Here is a 25,607-nt window from a genome sequence, read left to right on the forward strand (position 1 = left end):
TGTAGCTTTCAAATTTACTCAAATTTCTACCATCAGTATAATTTGTGAGTCTTTGGCTGAAAATTACTGTAGTCAAGTTTGTAAGGGCAACAGAAACAACAAGAGATTTTGCAGCTGGCAGGTTTCTGAAACTAATGATACATAAAGAAAAAAATTCTAACTGCATTAATTTCAATTAATTATAATTATATTACAATTTATTTGTAATAGTGCTTTTAAAATACAGAACACTGTTGTTGCTTCTTGAAAAATTTTCTTTTATTGTAATTTCCTCACAACACTCCATGCTGATGGTTTTGTGATGAATTTATTTAAAGGAATGTTAAAAAACTTTTTAAAACATTATAGGTGATCATCTCATTACATACTTACACTATTTATTTCAAAAAGACAAATTTAATGCTGTGACTACATCCTCAGCCAAGTGCATGGACTGCAGTAGAGATGTGGATCTGTAAAGGGCTGAACTGGCAGTCATTCTCTAGGAAGTGCTTTTACATTTTAGTTTCAGTATGACTTTGAGACAGAATGAGAGGTACTTCACAGAATAATAGCCTGAAGTGAAGAAAAGCTGATCAAGGCTTTTGTCATTGAAAAGTAAATCATCAGCCTGCTGGTTTTAGAATCTCATGGACGTGGCTTTATAGTGTCTCTCTGAGAAATATTATTTCTAATTTTTCAAGGGGATAAGCAAATCTGTAAGAAATGTTTGCAGAGAAATCAAGATCCCAGGTTGGGAGAAAGGCATAAGATATAACTGTAACACACTTGATTCCTTTGATGATCCCCCACTATAACTCTCTCTTACTTCTGGCAGGAGCACTAACCTGTTATTTTTTAGTGCAATGACAGCCATATAAAGCTGCAAAGGTACTGAATCAAGTACATTATTTACTAGCAAAGTTGACAGTGGGAAAATGTTGAACGACAGCTCTATGCTCTGCATTACCATCTAAAGATGAAGATCTGAAAACAAATCTGCCATGAGGGCTTTGTACTGTAAGGATTTCTCTTTCAGAACAAAGCCCAAAGGGCTGCAATCACGTCCTGATGAGCCTGAGAAATCCACATCTCCTTTGTGACTAGAAGAAAAGATGCTGTATTGCACCTTCCAATGGCCAGCTACAAGCACAAATCCCAATAAACTTAAGTAGACTGTGTATATACTGTAATAAAAGTTTTTAAAATGTCTGGCTCAAAATTATCTCAGATCTGCATAGATGAGATGATGATGATCAGCCTTAGCCATGCAGTCAAGAAATTTATTAAGAGTATGGATTTTGTCCAGATTCTGCTTGCTACTGTTCTGTGAGTTGCTGTCCTGGAGACTCTAAATCCTGAGGAAACAAAATTATTTTCTCAACTGTCTTCAGTTCTCTACCTCATTCAACAGTGACAAATATTGACCCTATATGCTGTAAAACCACCTTTTTTTTTTCAATTTTATATGAAATTTTATCCATATTGGAACTAAACATCTTGCTGCCAGAGTTGTTTTTTCTGTTGTTGTTGTTGGGCTTATGTGATATTTTCAGATAGCAAGAGAGGCTGCCCTGTACTGTAACCAGGCACTCTCTATAGGTGGGATTATTTGGCAGTGAAACTGGAAAAATCTTCTCTGTCCTTGCACCTTAAAAGGCAGGGAACATGTTCAGATGAAGTATACAAATATGACTGTGGATGAATTGAGCAGGGCAAAATGCACTGAGAAGGACTGGAAGGGATTGCTGTAAGCTTTGGTGACAACATTTGCTTTGCACTAATCCTCTTCTCTGAGGAAAGCACACACTTTGTACAGCACATTGATCCAGGATGTTTGGGAGACTGTGAATCCCTCATCAAGACAAGTGTGAATCATTTTTGTGAGAGAAGAATAAAAAGGAAAGGAACAGCTCAACATCAGAGAAATGTTTCTCTGAGAGGCAGAGAGCCACATTCAGTGTTGTCCTCTTCTGTGTTATTTAGAGCAGAAATTAAAATGCTGGTCTCATTCTGCATTTAAGAGCTGATATCCCATTTTGAGTAACAACAATGAAGTGAAATTGGTATTATGTATAATTGTGTAAATAAGCCTGGTTATGCAGTAGGCTGTAGTTTATTTAAGTAACTGCCATATTTCCAAGTTACTGGGAATGAATATTGGAATGCAGATATTTTCCATGATGACTTAAATGTTTCATGCCTAATTTCCAAGTAGTTGTGGTAAACAAACTGGCATTTTTCCTACTGTTGTGGCTGGATTCTTGTAGCATTCTTTTGTTAGCTGGTAAATCAGCTGAACAATCCATTGCACATAACAGGGTTTTTAATAGTTTATGGTCATACCCAAGGAAAGCATTTCAATGGATGTCTCTCAGTAAAAAAAGGAGTGGCCATCATGACTTCAGAAATGTAAGGCAAAACTTTTGTTTGTTTCTTCAGTAAGATAACTACATTCTATAAACAGCCTTGATTTTTGCCTCAGAGATAATAAATTTACCATTATCTTCTAGAACTTATTTTTTAATTTAAATATTAATTTCATTTTTAAGGAAAAAGTGTATGGGATTAGTAACAGATGAACCCACATTTATTGAATACATTTTGAAAACTAAAAAACCAGTAATTTATATCCAAGAAGTGCCTGATTTTTCTGATTAACCAGTAACAATATTGATTCCCAAGGTTGTAATTTCTATCACTATAAACTATGCTAACGAAATAATTATATATTGTAAACTTGGTGAATGTAAAGTTCCGTGTTAAGCTCTATATTTTATGGTATATCTTTTTATAAGTATACTTTGTAATATGGAAACGGAGCTTGGTAATCATAAAATTAGCATTATGCCAGATGGGTAATTAAACAAACAAACAAACTCAAACAAAAATCACAAAACCCAAACCAAACCAAACAAACAAAAATCAAACCAAGGGACAGGTGCTTGGATAGAAATATCTCTGAAATAAAAGTTTACATAGTACTGAATTTAAATAAACAATTCAAACCCATTTTTCCAATTTTTGTTTGTGAAGTATTTCCACACAATAAAAGCTCACACTTGTAGGTGAATGAATGTTGAAAAACTGCAGATGCAATTCAAGACTGATTATAGCACAGACAGAAATGCACATAGAAAGAAAAGCCAATCTTAGCTATAGATACAATCTCATGCATCAGGGTTGCTGTTTCTACATGAAAAGAGATCTAGGGAGGTTTTTGTGGTCAGTTCCCGACAACCTGAGTTTGGTATAGAGCAAATCAGGGAACATAAATATACTAATGTGTAAAAGTGGTATGTGCAGATAGTAACTATTTTGTTAATTTCTGAAAATACAAACATATAAATACAATACAAACATATAAAACCTCCAAAACTGCAAAAAGCACAGAGAAGGGCATAATGAGGTAAAAAACTGCTTAGGACAAGTGGAAAATCAAATTAGGATTTTTTTGTGTTTCAAACTCTGATTGCTTTGCCTTCAGATATGTTATTTCCAGAGCATGTGCTTGGCATGTTTTTATCATAAGGACAGATAATTTAGTATATTCCAGAATGCTCTTTAGGATTGAATGTATTTTTTTTAAAAAGTTTTTTGAAAACTAGATACTAAATTGAGTCTTAGCAATCCACCTTAGCTACACCATCTAATCAACCAGGAAAAATAAACACTACAGAAAATGTTCAGCTCACCTTAATATAGTGATCCAAAATTGCTCAAGTGGGTTGTCCTTGAGGTGTCTAGTTTCATCTATACATTTTAAAGATGGTTTTTCTAACTCAGCTACAGTAATGTGCTACTGGCATTTCTGCCATACCTGTTTCTGGCACCTCTGACCTGAAGAAATCCTCTATAACGATGGAAGGTTGATCAGCTTTCACTTCACTTCTGGGATAGCTAACTTGTCACAGTCTGTTGGCCATTACTTTATCATACAAGTCTTTAACTGAGGAGTAATCAACCAGTTAGCAGTTTAGAAAAGAAAAGCCTGAAAAAGCCCCATAGCAATCAGTTGGGGCTGCTGATGGAACAAACTTCTAGTGCAAGCACTAGCAAGGAGGGAGGAGAGTTTGCATGCTGCATCACTGCCTGCCTCTCTGCAACATACACTTATTGCAAAGCTTCTGCTGTTCCAGGAGTAGTTAGTAATTACAGAAGAAAACAAATTTTCAGTGGAGTGTGATGATTGAATGGAATGGGAACACATGAAATACTAATAATAGCTAACAGGTCATGAGTTAGTGAAATAGTTTTTAAGTTTCCTTGCAGATTATGCTGGTTTTCCTACCCTTGGAAAAATCAGAATGCTTAAATCTGATGGCAAGGAATTGTTTGTAAAGATGTAATTAGGTTTCAAAGCCAGTTGTAGCCAAAATATTGCATTGTATATATTTATAGGAATTTTCTGCATTATTTTATCAGTTAAGGCTGTGGTATTTCCACCTGAGAAATCTATTTCCAGTATAGTTTACTCATGACAGTGCTCACCCATTGTAAGCACATAAGATTTGTCCTTCAGACACTGCATAACCTTCCTGTCAGTTTTTGGGATGATTTAATAAAATCATTGTTGACTTTAGCATGCTCAATGGTCTGGAAAATTTTTGTATTAACAATTTGCATATTCCTAATGAAAACACTGTGAGGTATTTAACTGTCAGCTGTTTGCCAGTCAGAAATATCACCTTGCAACATTTGGACAGAAAAGTTGTGCGTTTTTTTTCCATGTGGCCTTATTTTATGGGTTTTTTTCTTACTATTTTTTGCTTAGCATTGAGGCTGATGTGAAATGAGGTGCATAAAAAGGCTTTTCTTGTATGCTTGTGCATAAGACAGTAAGGTGGCAAACTGAACTTTCTATGTTTAGTAGCACAAGTCCACCTTAAAAATACACGAGTTTGATGTGGTTCAGTGAAAGCATACTCATATATTAAAGGAGAAAAATAAAGGTATCAGGACTAAGTGCAGATTTAGATACAGAAGACTATTCAGTAGAATTAATGAACATTATGCTTTTATTCTTAAGCACTGAATATAAGAGTTATTTTATTCCAGGCCATTATTATTGTCTGTATCCAGCATGAACTGTGGAAAATGTACAGTGATTTGCATTTTATAAAAGAAATGTTATGTTTATGGTAGAATTAGAAATATGAAATATGTAGTAATTTCACTCTTGGAGTGTCCCTTTTGATATGGAAACTATTATATTTGGTTTTTATTAAGTAAGAAAGATTGTCTTTCATCTTAACAAAAATCTTGCAGTTTACTTTCTAATGAGACAAAATGCCTTCCACAGCAAATTTGGTTGTAAGTTTTGTCAGTAGAATCCTGTCCTATTTAACATTGTTCTTTCTGGAACTTCTCTGTCTTGAGGTTATTACAGAACATTATAGTTTTGGGTTTTTTTGTGTGACATTATTAGTACTGTGTCAGTCCATATGACATCAACACTGGAGTTGGAGAAAACAAAAAAAGAAAATTAATTTTTTTCTCTTCCAAGAAGCTAGTGCACTGTCATGAATTCAGAACTAAAATTTGGGCACTCAGCAGAACAGAAGAGGATCATTCTGAGGAAACAGTTTATTCCCAATTTCAAATCAATGAAAATAATTTGAAATAACATACTATCCAGATTTTTCCTCATGGAAGTGTTTTTCTTTTCCAAGGTGAGACCTTTACATGCTCTATTTTTTAAATTAATTAACTAATTAACTAATATTTATTTAATTTAACTAATATTTATTTAATTAACTAATATTTTCTTAATCGTATTGGCTCTTCTCTCAAATTAATACCCAAAACATGAGAAAACTGTACAAGCAGAAAAGGTCTGTCTTCACATCTCCTGCTGCAATTAATTTTCCACATAGATATAGATAATAACTGAAGAAGAACATTCACCTTTACTGTGATTCTTCGCAGGGGTGAATTTTAGTTGCAGAGCACTTAGTTTTCTTCTCTCTAGCAAGATTTTATATGTCATTTATGTGAAGAGAAGCAACTACATGGAGATGTTGATGTTTTAGACAATCACCTGGTATGTACAAAGTGCAGCTGATTTCAGAAAAGTCTGCACATTTTCAGTAAATATCAGACAGGTTCTTAAATCTAAGAATCCCTTTTCAGGCAGATTGTCCACAACTTCCCAATGTTCAGCACTTTGTCAAGAGTCCATAGGCTGGGTGGCATAGCTTATGCTGAATTTCTTCATCTTCTAAGTTCAGGATACTTAAACTTTTCCTGGGATCTTTATTTTCTTAATTTTTTAGGAGTTTTTTCTGAACACCTGACATTTCCACTTCTTTTTCAAGCCTTTTTTTTTCATATCCATATAACCTCTGTATGGCCACCATTCTTCAACTTCCCATCATGCAAATAAGCCTAAAATACCCATTGAAAAACCAAACTGATCCAAATCAGTTTTCTCCCAGGTCCTGGGTTAAACAGGCAATTACCCTTACTTGAATTAAGTTACCCTTAATTGAATCTTAATAATTTCTTCCTGTCCTTGACAGATTGCTCCATCTCTACGTCATACTGAAATGCATGTGCTTCACAGCATGGACATGAACAAAAGTTGGTTGGTAGGTGTTTCTTCTCCTTCCAAGGAAAAGGACAGGCAAGAGAGGAGCATAATTTGCAAACCCTCTCTTCAGAAGGAAGTTTACAGCTCTAGTCTTGAGTTAAAGAGGAACTTAAACAGCTTGGAGAGACATGGAGTCCATAGCTCTGCTTCTTGTCTTGGGGCGTGGGTGTGGGTGTGTGTGTACCTGTTACAAAAGAACAGTGCCTGCTTTAAAAACCTTTTGTTCTGTCACATATTTCCTAACACAGGACACACAGGTAGTTTCAGTAAGAAATAATAGTTGTCTTTAATATTCAGTTCCCTAGCTTTTGAACATCAATTTTTCCTCTGTTTTCCTGAAAATTATTATTAGCAAAACTGAAAGCAAAAAATGAGTCTGTGACAAATAAGGTCAGACTTGCTCCTAAATATAATTTTCTCTTAGCATGCTGGTATTACTGCTATGCCTATTATGACATTTCTATGAATAAATAGTTCATATTATCAGAAGATCTATTTCCATTCCAAGTGATACTTTTTCATTTTTTCCCTAGAAATATTCAATCAGAACATGGTTTTCCTGTTATAGATTTACATACACACATTCATACATGTATAAGCATACATATATTCATATCTACTTTTCTACAGTTTTGAGTCTGCCAATTTGAATTATTAAATCATACTACAAACAGAGCAAGGAATTCTTGTTGCAAAAAAGACTCAATATACAGACTTATGATGATTATAAGAACTTTTCTTTACAGTGAAAAGATTACTATTTCAAATATTAAGTTACAGAGACAAGGTCCCCTTTGCAATGTAGCTTTATATACTTCTTCAATCTTTCATAATCTCACCATTCTATGGAAGTGCTGTCAAAGAAATGAATGCAGTAAGTTTTTAGGTAACCATGGAATCACTATGTGTAGAGCTCAGAAGCAGACCAAAGGAGAGATACAGAAGTAAAAAAGAAAGGAAACCCTTATGTTCCTTCCTCATGTAAGACTCTAGGAAGCATATGCTTGAATGAGTAAGAAAAATCATGCAGCAGTGATTAAACATCAATGCTATTTTAGAGCAGCCACTGCAGATGAACAGAATTTCTGTAAACCAACAAGACAGGCAAGCACTTCAAGCAGGCTGGTATAATCACAGAGGAAAAACTGTGCCTCATAGAATATTTAGCCTTTTGCCATCATGAAAGTAATTCTTCTTCTTTCCAGTTCTGGATGTTGAATGCCATATTCTTATAGAGATTACATGGATCTGCAAAATTTCTAAGCAATTGGGTTTTGTGTCTACATGTTCTTATAAAGGAATACATCCATTCCTCTAAAAAGGTTTGGTGGCTTTTTTATTCATAGGAAAACATTGCATTTAAAAGGATAAATGTTTACACAGGTCAAGAGATATTTTACAGGGGAAATATTAATTATGTTTTTCATTGAGATGGTCTGGAATAGTTGGAAGACATTTACATTTACATAGCATCCTCCCTCTTAGTGAGTGGGAGAGATTGTGATAGTGTCAATTTATTGCTGATAAAGCTGTAAGCTATGACAGAACTCCGTATGCTCTATTAAGAGCATAAGTACAGGGAAAAAAGTCACTCCAGAGAAACATGTTTTAACATATCAAGCTTTATTTTGTGGGTTTTTGGTTTGTTTGTTTGTTGGTTTGTTTGTTTGTTTGTTTGTGGGGTTTTGGTGTGGTTTTTTTTTTGGTTTTTTTTTTTAGTGAGTTGTTTGTTGGGGGTTTTTCCCTTACAGACATTCCTTAGCAAGAGGAAGAGTAACTCTGATGCTAATGAGGATATCTATTCTGGCAAAAGAAAATATAGTGGAGTCAGTGTCTGTTTCCATCATGAGTTTCCTAGGGGACCAGTATGAAATTAACCCAGTTAGCAGCCATAGCCACTGCATAGCAGGCTCCCCTAAAATTCCCTTTTCAATAAAAGCAGCCTCATCTCTTGGCAATATCACTGGGTTCCATAGGAGATATGAAAGTCAAATGCATTGGATTTTGTTGTTGAAATAATTTTTATCAAAATATTGCTACCGTTATTGTTATTGTCTCTCATAAGTGAAGACTAGGCCATCTTTCAAGCAGCAAAGTATTGTAGACCATCTTGCATTCTATGCATTTTCATGGTATAATTTATAATTAAGAATTAAGAATTATATCAAGAGCTTGACCGAGAATAAATTTTTAATTCCTTTTTTTGTTCTTAATTTCTGTCCTCAGGCAAAAGTAAATAATACAGTTCAACACCAAATTTCCTACTAGATTATTGCAGTATCCTTTTAAAGTATAAGATGTTAGAGCTCAGAAAGGCGTTACAAAACTTTTCTATGTAAATATCATGGTGTAACATATTTTGATATATCAACTTATTTAAATTCCAGTTTGGGTAACCAGATTCAGAATCACAAATTTTTTTGTGTTTCGACCAAGAATTTCAAAGCTGTCAGGTGAAGTGTGGGTCTCCTGCTGACAGGACTGGAGACCACAGGACTTCATTAGGTACAGTGTCTGTAGAGAAACAGGCACGTTTAGAGATGGTATCTAGAGGAATGGCTCAGCAGGGAGAGGTTTGAGTTACACAATGATCAAGGCCATCAGGATTAGCAGGATAACAGGGTGCAAAGAGAAATGTGGTTCGCTGGGTTTTTTTAAATTGAACAATTTTGCAGTAAGTAATTTATGAATCAACATTTGCAATCAACACCCTAATCTGAGGCAAGGGAGCAAATCAGAAAACAAGGCTGTCCAAAGTGTGGGTATCGTAGTAATTGAAGGACATGACCAATGGTTTTGATTTTTTGAACATCATCCTTTCAACTGAAATATGTTCCTTGATCCTGGGTAGTAGAATTTGGATTAATAGTAGTCAAATATTGATGGCATCTCTGCCATTATAATCCAGCTTTATAAACTGAGGGGAACTGTCATTAAAGTTTATGACTTGGCAGTTTCTAATTCACAGTTGAATGTTCTGCTTTAAAAAAATCTGGGGAATAAAAAAGATAAACTTGAAAGCTTTTGAAATGCATCTAAAAACATTACATCATGTTGCCTGGGGCTTCCATACAGAGATTTCTGTGTTAAACAGGGAAAAGTGTGATTAATTTCCACAAATAGTGTGAAAGCTGTTGCAATGATCAGTTTGTGTGAGTACAGGTTGCAAAATATGGCTTGGTCCAAGTCGAATTTCACATTATGAAAAATAATGATGGATAAATTTTGGTCCAAGGATTTGAAAACTAATCGCTTTTTTACTTGATAACACAGTTGTTATTAAAAAGATTAAAAGCATCCTCAGCATAGTACAAGAGGCTAAGCTGGCAAGATAGGAATGAAGGAGACTGGCTAAAGGTTGCATGTGGATTTGAGTGACAAGAGTAATAGAACTTTCAGGGTTTTGTCAGGTCAGAACCTTTGGCAGCATGAAGGTTACTTATCTCTTCAGTCTTGCACTACCTGCAGTTTCTTAATCACTTGCAGGTCCTGCACATCAGTATTTTTCATACACCTCTCTGAAAAAAACCCAAAAATCATGGTGGATAAATAGAAGCATTATGAATAAAGGATATTTGCCAAGCTTATTTTAATATTTTTCCCTGGGTCTTTTCCGCAAGTTAATGACTAGAGGCTTAATTCTTCTGATATTTTATGGGAAACTTAATATAATACTTCACTCTAATTTGTTTTTATTTTTCTGTGTTTACATCTAAATGTGGTTACACACAACTGACAACCCATTTTCTAGGACCACTGGAAATATGCCACAGAGCATCCATGAGGAGGCTTTCTCCCCTGAAGATATTTTGATAGATTTATGTGCATGGTGCAATATCATGCAGGAATAACCAAATGTGTTTTGAGAGACCCAGTTTGGTTAGTTCCTTATCTGAGCATTGTTTAACCCATACTAACATACCTTGTTACTTAGACCCTTGGACTTTCTCCTGTTTTGCACATCAAAGTACAAGGTTTCACATATTATATTTAGTTGTATTTTGACCAAAAAATTCAGGAGGGGGCATTTTAGCACTGAGCTCCACAATTTAGGAAAATACTTTTTACAAGGGTCTCAGATAGTATTTTTCCAACTATTTTTGCAGGTTTCAGCTTGTGCAAAAAATGTGCTTGCAGTACCTTAAAAATTAAAAGCTGACCCCTGAAACAAACTGATAAGAGCTGATAAGAGACAGATGATCTAGACAAGACTTTAAAATACTTCCGAGTGTTCTGCTCTAATGTCTGTATCAGAGACCCCTTCACTTCAAAAAAAAAGAACATTCCACAAACAGGACCTTCTCTTTCGGACAAACTGTGAAACCTCATGGCTTTTCCATCTGATATGCTTAGTACAAAAGATAGGCTACTACTACCTGGGAATTTGGATAGAGTTTTTGTATTGTCAGTTAATCTCTGTCCATATTTTCCCTGAAACTCTTAATTAATGTCTATATAATCTACGGCACAGGAATAAAGTTGATTTCTGTCACACATCCCTTCTGGTTCTATCCAAATTTCCCATTACTGTACATCTTTTAAGCATGCAGATGCAATCACAAGATAAGCATAAATCATTACGAAATTGATCAATAGCGGTATTGGATAATGACTGAAATCTACTCACAGTTCTGCTCATAGGTAAATTTGTGGTGAGATTTCCCAATGGAAAGATTTTTCTGAATGTTGAAAAGAATGGCAGCAGTTACCTAACCACATTTCTGTCACAGATGGATTTACAGGCAGGTGCAACTTCAATTTCTTTTAAACAGGTGCCATGTTTGTATTTTAAAAGGACGCTCAATTCACTGCAGACATTCTCTGACAAAAGAAAGTTTTTCATTAAATTTGGGTTAAGATTGCCCATGTATTTGTGCCCTACCTAAGAATTAAAGTCAGTGAAATGTAACATTTTAAAATCAGAAAATTCCAAATTGTAGGACATGGAGTTGTTAATCTGCCATCTTTGAGCAATGTCTTTAGAAGTCCACAGTTATACAGACTCACACCTAGTCTTGGCCAGCGAGGTTGATTTGAGAACAAACAGAATGATATCTAATTTTTTTTTTTATTTTTCAGAGGTGAAAGTGTGGCTAAGTGAACCACAGAGGGTTGAAGCTATCCCCAAAGCTGTAACAGTGGGCTACACCTAGGAAGTAACCCTAAATAGGCAATGCTTTACAATCCTTTTATATATTTCCATAAATTAAGTTGATTTTTCTGCTGGATTTTTTACTCTCACAGCACTGAAAGATCTATGTCAAGGGATGGCTTGATTTTTTTTGATACTGGATTAAGACACACACACGTATCTCTTTCCTTGAATAAAGGCAGTACAGGCTCAGACCCAGATCTCCTTACACTGCCAAGCTTCTCCAACTAATCCCTTCACTATTCAATATCCCTGCACTTAGCACAGTGAATCCAGTTGAAATTCATATGGATTTTTGCCAGCAAAGGGAAGAAGAATACAATCAATATTTCACTCTCATATTTTAGCATTCTGTTTCTAGATATTCACAAATTTAAGTTACATATACATCAACTCCTTGTTTCCTGGCTTTCAGATATCTGAAAGTCACTGGATTAAACATTCTGGGGAGGAACACAACTGATATGTTAGATCCTGGTAAAAGACATTTTTGTCAGACATTTGTTATGTACCACGCGCTTCAGATCCAAACAAATACGATTTTACTGCATGCCAAGGTAAGTTGCCAAGAAATGTTTTACAGAGAGTGTGGAAAAATAGGGAGGAGGGATTATGTAGCTGTTAGGAGCTGCTGTAAATTCTTGAGGTCATGAAAAAAGTTTGTGGAATACAGTGAAGTAAAAAGAATGCACGGGATTCAGTAAGAAAAATAAGGTAAGGTCAGATGATATTTTCTTGATTTAAAACCCTGGAGTTGGGATCTGAAGTAGATAACAGACAAAAAGGGTTTCTCTGTAGTGCTTGCTGCTGGCAGTGATTATAGGTGCCCTGGGACTAAGCAGTAGGAAACAGAGGCATTATGAATACCAGAGGGAACAGGATCAAGAACAGAATCTGCAAGAATTTCAGGAGACGGTTTAGCCCAAAAGTAAAATACAGTTTAATGGATTTCTTTTGAATTGGGTGATGTCTGTGGCATTGTTTTGTATAGGAAAAATGAACAGCTTTGTTCTCTGTTTGTCCTAGAAATCTGGGACTTGGGAGAGAAAAATACTGCCAAACCACCAGTCACCCAGCAAAATATGAAAAGAGACTACGATAACTCATCAAGGATCCAGTAGGGCCCAAGGAAGCAAAACCAGAATAAATGTTAGAGAAAATGCATCATTCATCTCTGCAGCAGCTACACTCATGCAATGACATTGTACAAGAGATGATTACTGATGAGGTGATAAAAGCCAGTAGGAAGCCATGAATAAATATATCCAAGGAAAGTCACAAACACATGATTCATCAAAAAGGAGTATCTTTAGAAACATTTCGCTGTTCAAACTGTTATGCAAGGTTTCCTTTAGGAAAAAATTTCTAAGCATGAAATCAAATCAGTTCCTTGTTCCTTTCCCTCAACAAAATAATGCTCTGACTTTCACCTTGGAAGGAGACTCACTAGTTAAAAAAAAAAACAAAAAAAACAAAACTAAGCTTTTTTTTTTAAATCCAACTATGAATGTGCTTAAGTTTTAAAATTTTATAACATGAAAATGAAATGGCAGATTGCCACATAGTTTGGATCATAAGATACAAGGTAGGTATTTTCATGCTGCAGGATAATTACAAATAAATCCTCAGTTTTTATCTACAGAGACAGCTACTGAAATTACACAACTATAATTAACAATAAGTAATAAATTCTAAAGATAAATAGTTGAGAATGGCTCTAGCTGATAAAACTTCTGGCTGTAAGAAAGAGAGAAGAAAGGGAAAATAATAAGTGTAAACAAAACCCACAGATGTTTAAACATTAATTTGACTTCAGACAAAATCTTCAGAGTTCTAGATCTCACAGAATAACCCTCTAATAACATTTTTTTTCCACAGAGTTTTAGAAGTGCATGGTGGATAATAGCGTGAATCTGAAAAAGTAATAAAATCCAGCAATATCAGACTTTTAATACTGTCTTTTTTACTGTAGCACAGAGATTACATGTGAATACAATATTTCTCCATCTGTATTTAGGGAGCTGACTGTAGAGCTAGATTGCTATTGTGGGTGTTTAACTGTGTGATTGGAATAGTGGTGCTGCACAGAATAACTATGACCAACTTCTGGTGCCTGAGGATACTCAGGATTGCCGGATTGTGACACAATTTCTGATCTGGGTAACGCCGCGTACCGCAGTAATGAAGACCGCTGTCTCAGATGAACTCATGAAGTTTGCATCCTCAACAACTTATGTCTTTGAAATAAAGTTTTCATTACACAGTCTATGTGTTTATCCTTTCTCATGTAAACTATCCTTCTCATACTATAGTTATTTTTTAGTAGGCCATTATCATCAGTATTCAAATGACACCTTCCTCACTCACAAGAAAAGGATTTCAGATTAATCCTGGGATCTTTTTTATCTTAAAGAATGGCTACTCATCAAATGTACTTTACCTAAAATATAAAAAAAACCCTATTTTTCTTGTTTCTAACATTATCTCTCATTTAAAATCTGAATGAAGCAAAAACACGCTTCTAAGAATATGCACCCTCTAAAAACTTCTCCTGACTTTACAGTATCCATTGCTAATATGAATGGTACTTTGTGCTTATGCTTTTGTGTTGCATGCCAGGCTTGAAGTTTTATTTCTTCTTTACTTTCTTCAAATCTGAAATAACTCCTTAATGGCATTTTTCAGTGTTGACAATAAAGAAAAATCTGTTCTGTTTATTTTTAGAAAACATGGACATGTTCAAATTTTCCTATAAGAATAAATAATCTTTGAATTCATATTGCTTATGTTATCTTTAAGTATTGTTCCATTTAGAAAATTTAGCCAGTACTTAAGCTTCATTAAAGTATACAACAGATATGACTTACTACAAAGTCATTAATAAATAATTTTCCTAACCATTAGCAAGTATGAGCAGAAGGAAGTGGGTTTTGGCATCATACGTTTTATGAAGCATTTCTGTTATGGGCTCTAAATTATGTAAAAAGCTGCTTAAAAATATGCATTTTTCCCATTAAGATCTTTGTTTATACTGTATCTGTGTTACAATAGCACCTAAGGAATAATAACATAATATAAAAACTAGGGAATATCTTTAAACTCTGAAATACTACATTTTATTACTTAAAACAAAACAAAACCAAAAACAAAACAAAAGAAAACTCTTAACAATTCAACTTTTATTGGTTAGAATTTAAAAATCTTTTAACAATGACAAGTACTATTTATTATTAATTTCAAAGAAAGAATCCTAAAGGTCTTAAATCATGGAAGAAAAAGCAGAAACTAAAACCCAGGCACCTACTGATCTTAGATTACTTTTCACAATTACCCACAGACTAGCAGTTTTCAGAATTGAGTGTATCTTCATGGACAATAGGGTGATAACAGCTGCTAAAATAAAATGGATTATGGTTGTATAGGGATTTGTAAATAATCAACAGTACTATAAAGAGAGTTAGCCTCAGCAAACTGAGACTCATTGCTGGCACCTCCAGGGAAAGCGTGAATGCCAAGAGAATGTGCAATTTGCTCCTTTAAATTAGCTTTTCCCTGTGTAGTATGGGAGTTATATCTAGAGGTTATCAAAGATTAGGTGATCCATTTGGTCTGGTTGTGCATCATGTGTGATCAGAATCAAATAACCAAAATAAAATGGAACCAGCAGTGCATTAAAGAGAGGAATAGAAAGCCCAGCCTATGTGGTGAATCTCATTTATCTGTTTTGAACAAAGAAGGCTTTCTTCTGAAAAGCCCTTTTCAGGAAATGAAGGACTTGGCAAAGTCAGGGATCTGTGTTTTAGCACCTATCTACATTAGAGCAAACTCTTAATCAAGGTGTGTTACACCATTATGAAACTGAGCTTGCTTACACTGTAAACTGTGCTTCAGTCAGCCTCCTCATACTGAGGAACTCAGCCTGTTCAGGCAACAGATGTATAAAAGGCAAAAGTCTTTTGGAAATATCTTGTCAGTAATCACTCATTTTCAGAAGATTAACTATAATGAATATGAACTGGTCACACCCCTTTTCAAAGCAATACATAGGTTTTAAAATTTAATATATCTCAGGATCCCCCCACTCTTACCCACTCTTCTCATATATGACAGCAACTATTTATCCTTTGGGCAAGCAGCCATAGGAAGAGAGAAGCATGGGCTCTACTGACTTTTCTTGCACATTGCTCTTTGTGCCCTGAAAGAAAATAAACCCAACATGTTCCAGGTTCTAATTCCTTATCTACATAGCAGTTTGTGCATGTATATTAATTTAGGCAAATTTCTAGCTGTTTCCAGCTATTGTAGCCTGGTGAGGAGTGCTATGGGTAAGTCATTCATAGAATCATGGAATAGCCATGGAATACCCACTAGTTTCATTAAATCTGAACTCCTGGCCCTGCACAGGACCACCCTAAGATTCACACCATGTGCCTGAGAGTGCTGTCCATATGTTTCTTGAACTCTGTCAGCCTTAGTGCTGTAACCTCCTCCCTGGGGAGCCTGTTTGAGTGCCCAACCACCCTCTGGGCAAAGAGCCTTTTTCTAATGCCTGATCTAACTGCCCCTCCCATCACCACCCCTCTACCCAGTGCAGCTTCCAGCCATTCCTTGGGTCCTATCCTGGTCAGCAGAGAGAAGATTAGCAGTGTCTAATGCACTAGCAGTGCCTTATCTTCCTTGAGCGGGGTGTTCACGACTACAATGTAAATTAATCTCCAGGGGTCTGCTGAAGCAAATGAGGAATGCCAGAAGTGGAGATGCAAGAGAAGATGTCAGAGACAGGTGTGGTAGTGGAACAAAAAACAATACTTTGTCATGAAAATGAAAATAATTAGATAAATAGGTTTTATCCAAAATTAACAATTAACAGGCAAACTTTTAGATTCAACATCTCTGTCCACACAGGGCAGCTTACTGTGGTTCTTTTCTCTGCAGTGTTCTTCAAGGTAACTTTACTTGCATTTTAACTAAATCAAATAAGTAACAGGCATCCTAAACATCTAAGACAGCTCGCAATAATTTTATTTAGCTTTTAGTGTTTTAATAACTTTTTTTGTTTTTTCAAAATTCCTTGAAAGAGTCCAGGCATGTCTACTCATTTATTACAGACTGGCAATTACTGAAGAAAATGTTTTAAAGATTGTAAAACTGGCCACTCAAAAATTTGATGAATGTCATTTCTGTTTATCTGTTTAACCTTATTTAGATTGTGTGTGGATTTTGAGGTAGTGTTTATGATAAAATTGTTATCCAGTTTTCTGCCTTCCCAATGAATCAGCATGCTGTGCAAAAGCTCTAGTACATACTGATAAAGCAATAATAGTGATAAAGTGATAAATAGTGATAAAGCAATAATTTAAATTCCATATTAGGTAAAGGGAGGGAGAAACACATCTGCAGAAAAGGTCTAGTTCACTGAAGGTGGGGTCTGATATTGTAGATAAGTTTATCTAATTCCTGTTTCCTGACTTTAGACTGCATGTCCCATCTGCATCATGGTGCTGGTTTATTGGCTTTTTGTTTGTTTTATTGATTGTTTTTTAACCCACACTGTTAATGGAATTAATGTGTGAGAAAGATTTTTACATTTATTTGGGTTACACTACTGTTTTCCTGCCATTTTTGTCATTAAATGGGGCCTCAAAAACTTTAGAGTTAGCAGAGGACATGCAGCAGAACTGGGAGTTACACACTCGAAGCTATGAAATAAGTAGTTTTCCTTCAGACACTCTTTGAATTTTCTTTTCTTTTTTTTTCTCTCTCAAACACAGAACATTTAGCCTTCCCAGAGAAGGGTCCAGTCTTAAACCAGGTATCTACATCCTGTTTTCAGGAGTTAAAGAAAAATAGGAAATAGGAGTAGGAAATAATAGAAAGTGTCCAATGTTTCAATTGTCTTCCTATTTAGTCCATCTAAGGAAATAATTATTGATGCCCATATGAGATGAAGCACAGGATTCATGATCTTCTTAACAGATTCTGTGTTTTCTTGGGTCAGCAGGCTCTTCAACCCTTTTCTTAAAATTGAGCCATTCTCATTATTCTTTTTATGTGGCCATAAAAGGAGTGATGTGATTCTAATTCTGCCTATTAAGCATGGTAGGCTACTGCAGTGCCAGCTGAGATGTACTCAAGTTCTCACAGAATCACAGAATAAACTGAGTTGGAAGGGACCAACAAGGATCATGGAGTCTACCTCCTGGGCCTGCACAGCACCATCCCCAAGAGCTTAGTGGAACCCACCACTTATCTACAAGGTAGTGAAATGCTCCCCTTCTGCATGAAAGGAGGAGCAGCAGGAGAAAACAACAATTTTACTGGCAGAGACTACTCAAGAAAGATATATTTCCAAAATTGAACATTACTTTTAACATATATAGGAAAGCCACCTGTTGCTCTGTCTGAAGACACAGTAAGTAAGGTGAGGAGTAACCCTGGTCTTTATCAGCATGCAAAGATTCAGACTGGGGACCTGGAGAATCGTTCCTACTTTGGGCGATTTTTGTCTTTGTGTGAAGACAAATCAGATATTTATAAGATAGGTTTCATAATTATTTGGGAACATGAAATACGGATGCCAGTGGATCAGGCACACGCATTTTGGTTGTGGTTTTGGGTGACTTTGGCTAGGGGGTGTGTTTTGGTTTGGATTTTGTGTTTCTTTAAAAAAGCTGCTCTACTGTAGGACAAAAATCCTTAGAGACACAAAGATATCTTTCCAAGACACCATTAATAGAAGAGGTAAATTATCAGCAGATTATGACACAGAGGAGAGAATGTAATTTTTCTGGAATACATGTAATAAAAATAGTGCCATGCTCAAAAGAAAGCTCAATGATAATTTAGGTAGATCTGTGGCATCTAGCATTCTAAGAAGTTCAGTAGCTAGATTTCACTGGGAGGAGATGGTTACATAGAATTTGTCCAACTATGCTAAAAATATATCACCCTCTAGGTACTGAAGTAGAGATTTTGTGGCAAAGAAATGTATGTGCAATATTCTGTAGTGATTGAGAATTTTTTCCTTTGAAAAGAAATTTTTGTTTTTCTTGGAGAACTGTGGCTTTGCTGGCTTACATTTGAACTTAGCTTTGTACCTGAAGTACAGTCCCAAATAATACAGTTGAAGCTGTTCAGATTATTAAGGTATAACACAGAGGATAGTATAAGATGGAACAATATGAGAACATAACTAAACACTCTGGTAAGTGTGAAATTAGGTAATGTAGCAGATTTAGAAGACAACAACAAAGACTAAATAAGGCATATAATTAGGAAGAAGTGTCTGGTGGGATGTGTCAATAGAGTAGAATTGATTCTTTCCACAGAAAGAAAATTATGTCCAAAAATTTCTGGAAAGATGTTTTGGGAAAAGTTTTTACCTATTCAGTTGCTTTATTAAGGACCTTTCTTAGTAAGTAAAAGTTCAGAACAGGGAAGAGATTTCATCAAACCAAGAAGCTTGCCATTCTCACACAATTCCAGCAGAAGACAGCTGTCCTAACATTCAGGCGCAGTAAGTGCCAGACAAAGCTGTCACCTGATGCTTGTAAGTAGGGCCTCAGGGCAACTTGCACAAAGGCAGAACAATCACTTGAGACTTGAGCAGATTTCCAAACCATGGACTGACTGAGCAGTGGTGTGCCAAAACAGAAAAAGGATCTCTAGCTTTACTGCATGCAAGGAAGGATATATGTTCCTTCTTTTTCCTGAGGGAGACCAGTTTTAATAGAAAAGGTTTGTGAGTTTTGAAAGATGACTGCAAAGAAGAAGTTAAAAAAGGCTTCTGAATTTTAGAAACTTGCAGTTTCAGTGGTACAATTTACAGAGATGGAAGAGGAAGAGACTTTGTGGGAACAGGAAGCTTGTTTTAAGCACGGGATAGAAATGAGGTAGGAAGATATGAAGGTGTGTTACTGGAACTGGGTGAGCCTGTTCAGAAAAAAGGTGTGACAAGTCCTCTCTCAGAGGATATGATCTGTCACTGCAGAAGCCACAACATGAAATCAAGCTGCCAAACATTGTGATGGTTATTAATATCTTGCCCTTATAACAACTTTGAAGCAGATATTTCTGACACAGATTATACTGTGTTTAAGAAAAACAGACTTTATTCTGTGTTGATTTCTGGTTGTAATTTTCTACATATGGTAGTGCCAGAAACACAAATGCTAAACACAGACTTGGGTCAGCTAAGTTTGTGGTTAAAGTACAGAGTAGTGTCCTTCAATCTGATCCTTTCACCTGTTCCAGTGCTCAAGTCAAATCAGAAATCAGACCCTTAAAGCCTTTAGCCAAAATAACACTACTGTATGGTGTTGTAAATACTATAGAACATTGGGTGGGGAATGCTGTAGAGATATATGAGCATATATAGGGAAGGGGGATAAAGATAGGCAGAGACACTTAGGCTCAATATATAAATTCTCTTAACACCATAGAACCGGGTTTATGTGCTTGTTATTGAAATTCAAATAACACATAAGAATAGGGGCAAAAAAAAATAGGGAGCTTTGAAGAATTTTGCCTTATTCTGGGCAAGTGGTACATAAGCAAAAGCAACTTTCTGAAGATTGGAAAATATTTTCAGAGCCTTCATCAAGAGAAGACAGGAAAGAGGTGGACCCTGAATGCCTCTCTTCTAAAAAAGAAAAAGCTAGAGAGTGAAAAGGATCAAAGGAGGTGCCAAGGTACTAGACACAGAGCAAATATGTAGTAGTGTGCATTGTCTCTTTGTAAAGGGCTGTTGAAGGGCAAGTAATGAGTAACTTAGTGTTGCAAGGCAACACCTCTGGAACATTCTTGTAAAACTGGTTTGGTATCTGTACACAAGGAGAGCCAATTTGGATTCAAGGACGTCTGCAGACCTTCCCTCTTCCTTCTGAGATCTTAGAAAAATATTTGTAGCTTGCTTGATGAATAACAGAGATTTGCCTTAGAAATTAGTCCAGAAATTTTGCTACTTACAGAAAAGCTGCACGTTCAGGGCTGGTTCCTGTATCTGTGAAGGCCACCGAAAGCTGTTGTGTCCACTGCAGCTCCTGCCCGGCTGAGGTGGCCGGCGTTGCTGTCAGGGGAACCAAGATGTGTCTGCTGTGTCACAAGGTCTTGTCTTGGATATGCACTGGGGAAAATGAGAACTTGGAGTGAGCAATGGGGCACACCATCCCTTCAGGGCCAGTGCTTAGTCAGAAGCATTAATGGTTAGAGACATTAACACTTAACAACATTACTTTCCCCTGGCGGCTGCCCAGTTTCTGACTGCTTAGTCTAATCCTTAATTTTTGGTCCAGTTCTAATGAACCTAATCTGACAGCACCTGTATTATTTCTTCTGTTTCATTACCAAATGTACTCTTCTCTGCTCACCCGCTCTGTTCCCTGAAGCCCTGCTAATTGCCAGTCATTTTCTCCTTGTTTTCTATAATTCACTTGGGATATTTTTCAGTCTCTAAAAGATCTGTACCACAGTCTGCTCTATCATCCACTTCTTTGTTCCCATTTTTCCTCGATGAGCCTAGGACTTGGATCTTGTCTCCTCTTTTAGGTCAATGCTTAGACATCCTCCTCCATATTTCTTGCAGGCTGGAGAAGCAGGATGTACCACAGCCTCTGAAGAGGCAGATTCCCTTTTATTTTTTCTAGTTCTAGCATCTGTGCAATCCCACTCCTACTTTCCTGATGGTGAAATTTGCTAAATGGAAAATCTGACTTTTCATTTAGTGATTCCATCACTTTAGTTTACATTTAGGTTATATGAGCCCATTGCTGAGCCCATGACTCACTGCAGAAGCTATGAAAGAACATATGGTCTATTTATCACTCTATCTATCACTTCATGTCACTCTGAAGGTATGAAGGGACTGAGCACAGTAAGCTGCCCCACAGATCTGACACCTTCCCTGGCTGGTCGGAAGCTGTGAAAAATTCAAATCTGCTAGGAATCTTTGTTTCCTCTGGAAAGTTATTATTAACCCCACTGCATTCTATAGGTGCTGCCAGGCCCCCGAGAGCACTAAGATGCCCTACCCATCCTCAGCTAGGGCCTTGCCCAGGAGTCCCATTTCAGTTCAGGCTGGCAATCCTGATTTAAGGTATGACATAGTTTGCTTGTGTTACGACCTTCTTCTGGCTTTGTCTCCTGGCTGGATCCCCTATACAGGCTCCAGCCCAAGAGTTTCCTAGTTCATCACGTGCTTTGCCTGTGACTGTCTGAAGGCTCTATTTGCAACCCCAACACAGAGCAGAGCAACCACTGGGAGTGATGTGACTCTGGCTTCTCAGCCTTGAGGGAGCAGCCATCCCTTGCTGAGCCCTGCACCCGTTCGGCTAGTCTGAAGGTCAAAAGGAAAAGACGTGTATCAAATGCCAGTGTTAAAACAGGTACTAAAAGTGTACAGAATCACTTCAAGTTATCCTTTCTTCTGGCAGAGATTCCCAGTGTGCAGCTCCATGGCAGCTTTAACATCATGAGGAAGTTATTTACGGAAGGCACTGTAGGTGGGAAAAAGAAAATTCCATCCATTCGAAAAGCTGGCAGCTTACGCAGCTCCTTGTGTGCTAGATATCTCTGGTAGGTGTTTGTCTTCATGGCAGATTTCTGTTTAATGTTGTACTACTTCCTGCAGCGCACTGACTCTTTCAGCCCTGCACTTTACTGATCTTGATTATGCATCCTTTCTGTGGGTAATAAGTGCAGGCTTCAAAAAAACCCACATCATTGTAATTCTTAATTCCCTAGCCAGGTCAAGATCCTTTCTCTCACAGAAAGTGTTTGAGATTAGTATGAGACTTGGGTTTGCCTGAAAAACTAATGAAGCATTTGTACCTTTGGCTTGTGGGTCTTTTATTTAATTTCAATCCTCCCTCACAGCTTGGATCATGGAGCTGGAGCCAAGGGAGCAATGGGCATGCCTTCAAATTGTAATTTGCCTTCAGCTGTAGTTTTTCCCAGCTCATGAATGCAGTCCCTGAGTGTCACTGCTGAAGTGCTCCCATTCATGTTGTGTCTAGCAGCACTTATGGCATACTGGTATAGGCACCTCTCTCTGTCTAGGAATGTGTACACTACAGTTTTGTACAAAAGCTTTTACACTGAGTAACTATGGATTGTCTGAGGGGCTGGATGATGTCATAGCTAAAGACACTTTTTGGCCTTCCAGTTGCAAAACTTTCATTCAGCACATTTCTAACTATTTCTGATTCTTGTCATCTTCTTCTCTTCCTTCATCATTGTTTTGCCTGCTTATTATGGGTCGGAGGCTATTAGTTCATTACTCATAAATGATGAATTTTCAAAGGAGATATATATTGGATTTTTTTCTTCCATTTCTGCTATGCTTTACCTCATTTGCTATTTGTATCATCTAATCTTTCCAATCATATGATTCTACTGCATGTCTGATCATACCACTGGATTAATTTACAAAGCTGGGATCCTTTTCTCCTTGAACTCAAGAATGGTAGTGTGCAACATTTCATTGTAATCTAGAGAATCAGACTTTGACTTAAAAACTGTTTGGGTTTTTTTTCCCTTTGCTTTGCATTTTTACCCTAAGCTTTCAAGCAGAAATAACATCAGCTGTTGAAGCATAACTTCTCTTTTCACACTTTTTTCTCCTTATAATTAAAGTTGGTTCAAACATTCAGTATTTAAACCTGAATTTCAGTTTTTAATGTGGGGTTTCTTCTCAGTTGGATTGATCTCAGGTGAAAGATTTCACCAATGGAGATCTCACACAGCATAAAACGTACCTGATATGTATTAGGAGGGAGTGGTATTAGCAGATGTCTGTGAAATACTTTCAGACAATAAGATACATCTTTGTAATGACTCCTTATGAATGAATACGCTGGATTCCAGAGCAGCAGAAGTCTTACCAATTTGGGGAGGGGGAGCTACAGATATTGTTGAATATCTTTGTTTTATTTTTCTTTTTTTTTTTATTTACAATCAGTTTTACTTATAAGAGTGACAGAAGAGCCATTAAGCCATTACAATTAGAAATTCCACCAATTCACAAAGGATTCTTCCCATGTGAGTGGAGTTCTACTCGACATTTTTGCTGTCCATAAATTCAGAGTACCTAATTTTTTGGGATAGGGATTTTGAATACATCTGAAGACAATGTTAGTTACATGAATCTTTGCAATCTGTTGGGAATGAAACTAAAACGTACTTTCATCACTGTGGCTTATTACAGCATCTTTAGTATGGCAGGTAGTATGGTGTAAAACTTGTTATTGACACTCCTTCCCCATTAATTCCATTCAGCCCACTGCAACAGACATATAGCCTAGGAAATTATGTGGTTGTGGTGCCTCAAAGAATCTCAGCAGATCCCAGGGATGGTAGCTTTTAGAGAGATTGGGAACTTCAAACTTCGCTAGATTACTGGGATAAAGCCAGTTACTAGCATTGACATTTGACCTGCTAAAACATGTCTGTCTCAAAACATTTTTCATTATTTCTCACATTTACTTTCTGAATCACTTGGTTTTTCACAGTGCATTTCCAACAGCACCTGTATCGAGTAACTGGGAAGGTTTAACCTATGTGCATTAGAGATGGGTGACTCCAGGCTTTTATATTTGCAGAGGAGAAAGGATTTAAAATCAGTTGCCTGCATCCAGTTTCCTAGTTGTTTTTCCAATATTTATTCTCATAGCATTACCTCCTGCTATTTCAATTTACACTGCCAGTTCTGGCAATTTCTGTTTCTCTGTAAAACTCCTGTAAAGCCCATTTCTTTGCCACATAAATAGAGCATTTATGAAGCTGAATGTCTACTGTGGTAGTAGCTGTTCATATTTGATTTTGTCTGAATATCAGAGTCATACCGAGCAAGGTGGGAGGGTGAATCTACCCTGGGTATTCGTAATGGTTTGCAAATACAGTCATATTCTTTTTCATTTACTGAGTTGGCTTTTTTTTTTTTTTTTATGGGATGCAGAAGAGAAGCTGCTGTTTCCATAACGCTCTGGAACAGCAACACAAACTCAAAGAACTGATTTATGCCCTATTTCTACTGTCGTGCAAATTGGAAAGTTTCAAAAGCCTTAGCAATCTGATGCAAATAGCAAGGTTATAATTGGAAGCTGATTTCCATGTGTGTATGTTGTATGCATTACTTCAGACAATGTACAGATCTCTACAAGCAAAAAGAAGTTGCATGCATTTACTAATGACTAAGGACAGCCATGTTTTCAAAGGGAAAGTAAGGAAATAATTTTGCCACAAACAGGCAAGAGTGGAGGTAAAAAGAAGAAAAGACTAATTGATCATTTACTGTATGATGCATTCATGGATTTTCAGAAAAGAATCAAAAGAACATATCTAACAAACCCTGAATACAAAATAGGATTAAAACTGACTGTCATGATTTAACCCCAGCCAGCAACTAAGCACCGACAGCTGCTCAGAAGGGGGGAGAGAATTAGAGCAGTAAAAGTGAGAAAACTCGTGGGTTGAGATAAAGACAATTTAACCAGTAAAGCAAAAGACACGAACAAAAGCAGAGCAAAACAAGGAATTTTTCCACAACTTCCCCTGAGCAGGCAAGTATTCATAGGGAAAGAAGGGATCCATCATGCATAACAGTTGGAAAAATGAAGGCCATCACTCTGAGCACTGCCCCTTTCTTCCTTCTTTCCCCAGCTTCATATGCTGAGCATGAAACCACATGTTGTGGGATATCCCTGGGGTCAGTTGGCATCAGCTGTCCTGTCTGTGTCCCAGCTTCTTGCGGACTCCCAGCCCACCCTGTGGTGGAGTGGAGTGAGAAGCAGGAAAGGCCTTGACTCTGCATAAGCGCTGCTCAGCAATACAAAGGCATCTGTGTTATCCACATTTTTCAGCTCAAGCCCAAGACAGACCCATACTCAG

At 36.7% G+C, this 25,607-nt stretch overlaps 1 long non-coding RNA gene across 1 annotated transcript; it reads left to right on the plus strand.

Moving 5' to 3' along the window:
• The first annotated feature begins 16,313 nt into the window (after positions 1-16,313).
• On the plus strand, positions 16,314-24,928 carry LOC132328115 (uncharacterized). Its single transcript, XR_009486692.1, has 3 exons — positions 16,314-16,505; positions 22,154-22,295; positions 24,676-24,928. It is a non-coding gene; the product is annotated as an uncharacterized LOC132328115 (long non-coding RNA).
• The last annotated feature ends 679 nt before the right edge of the window (positions 24,929-25,607 follow it).

The sequence above is a fragment of the Haemorhous mexicanus genome, chromosome 5 (assembly GCF_027477595.1).
Source record: "Haemorhous mexicanus isolate bHaeMex1 chromosome 5, bHaeMex1.pri, whole genome shotgun sequence".
Taxonomy (NCBI): domain Eukaryota; kingdom Metazoa; phylum Chordata; class Aves; order Passeriformes; family Fringillidae; genus Haemorhous; species Haemorhous mexicanus.